Below are 3,569 nucleotides of genomic sequence, written 5' to 3' on the forward strand. Positions count from 1 at the left end.
TATAAACTCTTATTATTCAATTGGAAACCACACAGAAAGGAGGTTCCAATCAGATTATAAATTGTTAACATGATTACATTAGTCATCTTATTCGATTAATGCTAATACTTGTAAATATTCTTACATATAATAGTCACGTGAAAGTCTATTATTACTATCTAACTTTGGATTGATATTGTCCAACGGTTACTGTTTGAACAGTTGATGTCTAACTATTGTTGTTTGAATAGTTGTTGTTGTTGTCCAACTGCTGTTGTTTGAACTGTTACTGTCCAACAATTGCAGTTTGAATAGTTGTTGTCCAACTGTTGCTGTTTAAACTGTTACTATCCAATGGTTGCTATCTAAACATTTATCAAATTTTTAACTATATCTAGAGTTCTAAAACTCCATTTTAAGTGAGATTGATCTCGTTGGAAAGCTAAGATACAAGGCTACAAGTTCTCTAACAGTTGATGTCCAACTATTGTTGTTTGAATAGTTGTTGTTGTTGTCCAACTGCTGTTGTTTGAACTGTTACTGTCCAACAATTGCAGTTTGAATAGTTGTTGTCCAACTGTTGCTGTTTAAACTGTTACTATCCAATGGTTGCTATCTAAACATTTATCAAATTTTTAACTATATCTAGAGTTCTAAAACTCCATTTTAAGTGAGATTGATCTCGTTGGAAAGCTAAGATACAAGGCTACAAGTTCTCTAAAGAAGGAGAACCTAGTTCTACCTTAAAGATAGTCAAAATTGCTCATCAACCCATCAGTTCTACTACCCTACAGAATTAGTCATGACTCAATCTCGGTTGATAAGTCATAACGGGAGTTCTACATCTCTAAATTGAGCAAGACCAATTTTCTTTGTTGTTAATTCAAATCTTCAATTTCTATGAAGGAACCCGATCTTAATTCCCTTATCATCCAATGTGAAATCTCACTGAAAGTCAAGAGATAAGTCTGTCAAGATTCGTCTCTCCTTTTCCTCTCTCCTTTTCCTTTATACAATACTTTCATAAACTATATACCACGCATGAATAAACTTAATTTTAACAATAAGTACTTTTCTTCTAATTCATATCTAAGAACGCTAACCTATAATTCAATATCAAGACATCAATTCATTATTGAATTTGAAATTAATTTTTATAATCATGTTTTGAATACCTTACCCGGTATGAATTAATATTTTGATCTTCAACCAGTTGAAGACTTTCAACTCCCTCCTTTCTTTTCCTCTTGTTTAATTTCTTGTTAATCCCTTGCTCATAAGTGTTTATTCTATTTATAAACCCTTAATATTGGATGAGTTTTTGAAGTTTTAGTGTTTTTTTTTTCAAGAATGGGTATAAAACTCCTTATTTTCTCTCGTTATCGTTCTTGCAAATTTTTGGTGAGGAGAGAGTATTTATACTCTATAATTTACCTTATTTGTATTTAGGCCCCATCTCCTTTAAGTGTATTATTTTTTTCAATTAAATCCAACCCTTGACATTATCTACTTATTATAATATCTCGAATTATTTCACTTAGAAATTATATTCAAAAATTTCTGAATTCCTGTCTTTTATTTAACCATACGCATGAATTTCCTCACTTTATTTCTCATATAGTTAGTTTTCAATTTAAGCAACCTTTATTTATTTATTTATTTATTTTGCCTAAGGTTTACATTCTCCCCTCCTAATAGAAATTTCATCCTTAAAATTTGAGTAATGTACCTGAGTTTATAAACAACTCGGGGGATTTTCATCTCATTTTTTATTCTCTCTCCTATGTCTCTTCCTCAATTTCTAAGCTTCACCATAAGACTCTGATGATGAGAAATTTCTTATTACAAAGTTCTTTCTCACCCCAATCCAGAATTTTTATTGGTCTCACCTCAAGTGTTAAGTCTTCTTTTACCTCTATTAGCACTTGAGGTAACACTCTTAAAGGGTTTACATTAGCTTTTTGTAGCAAGGAAATATGAAATACATTGTGAACTTTGGCCAGTTGTGAAGGCAATTTTATTTAATATGCTACAAATCCGATACGTTTTTGGATTTCAAATGGTCTGATATACCTCGGAGCTAACTTCCCCTTCATGTTGAATCTTAGCATGTGCTTCCATAGAGCTACCTTCATGAATATTTTATCTCCAGGACAAAATTCAAGAGGTCTTCTTCTACTAACTACATACTTCTTCTATCTATCATCTGTTACCTTCATTCGATCCATGATAATCTTCACTTTTTCAGTAGTGATTTGTACTAATTCTACCCTATATAGCTTTCTATCCCCAACTTCTTCCCAGCACAAGGGTGTCCTACACTTTCTGCCATAAAGAGCTTCAAATGGGGCCATTCCAATTATTGCCTGATAACTGTTGTTATACATGAATTCTACTAGTGATAGGTGTTCCTCCTTGTCCTCCTAATCTTGACCAAATTCTAAAGTAGTAAATTATCTAAAATTTGAATAACTCTCTTAGATTAGCCATTAGTTTACGGATAAAAGGCAATACTAATATTCAAATTTATTCCCAAGGCATGTTGTATGCTCGGCCAGCATGTGAAATAAATCTTGGGTCTCGGTCTGAAATAATTGATATTGGAACTCTATGAAGCCTCACAACTTCATTCACATACATGTCGGCCAACTTGTCAACTTGATATATCACCTTTACTGGTAGGAAAAGGGCAGACTTAGTTAGTCGATCCACTATGACTCAGATTGCATCATTTCCCTTCTTTTCTCTAGGTAGTCCTGACACAAAGTCTATTATGATCATCTCCTACTTCCACTCAAGGATTGGTAATGGTTGTAACAGCCCTGCTAATTTTTGGTGTTCTACATTCACTTGCTAGCAAATACTACATTCTACCACGTATCTAACCATTTATTTTTTCATATTTGGCCACCAATAGTACTGTTTTAGATCCTAGTACATCTTAGTACTACCTAGATATATAGTGAACTTAGACTCATAGGCCTTTCGTAGTAACTTTTATTTAAGGGCTTTGTTGTCAGGCAAATACATACGTTGCCCCAACATCACTATTCCATCATCACCTTTTTGAAAAAGAGTTTCACCCCCATATTCTAGTTTGATTCTTACTTTTAATACTTCATCATCACGTTGTTATGCCTCTAATATTTGCTCTTGATATCCTGACTTCACCCTTAATTGAACCATTAAGGATCATTCCATAATCATATTTAATACTGCCCCTAACTCTTTAGCTCACTCATGGTCTTCTCATTCCAAATCACTCGTCCACCTCTAATCACCTTGTCTTTACTGCTAAGAGCATCCACAACTACATTCGCTTTTCTTGGATGATAATTTATAATATAGTCATAATCTTTAATTAATTATACCCATCTCTATTGTTGCATGTTCAACTCCTTCTACAACATCAGATATTTAAGGCTCTTATGATCCATAAAAATTTAAACTTAGGATCCATATAAGTAGTGCCTCCATACTCGTAAGGCAAAAACTACTGCTCCCAATTCTAAGTCATGAACTAGGTTGTTGAATTCATAAGTCTTCAGTTGGCTTAATGTATAGGGTACTGCTTTTCCATGCTGCATTAG

This window comes from Populus euphratica, unplaced genomic scaffold (genome assembly GCF_000495115.2).
Source record: "Populus euphratica unplaced genomic scaffold, PopEup_1.0 scaffold234.1, whole genome shotgun sequence".
NCBI lineage: Eukaryota > Viridiplantae > Streptophyta > Magnoliopsida > Malpighiales > Salicaceae > Populus > Populus euphratica.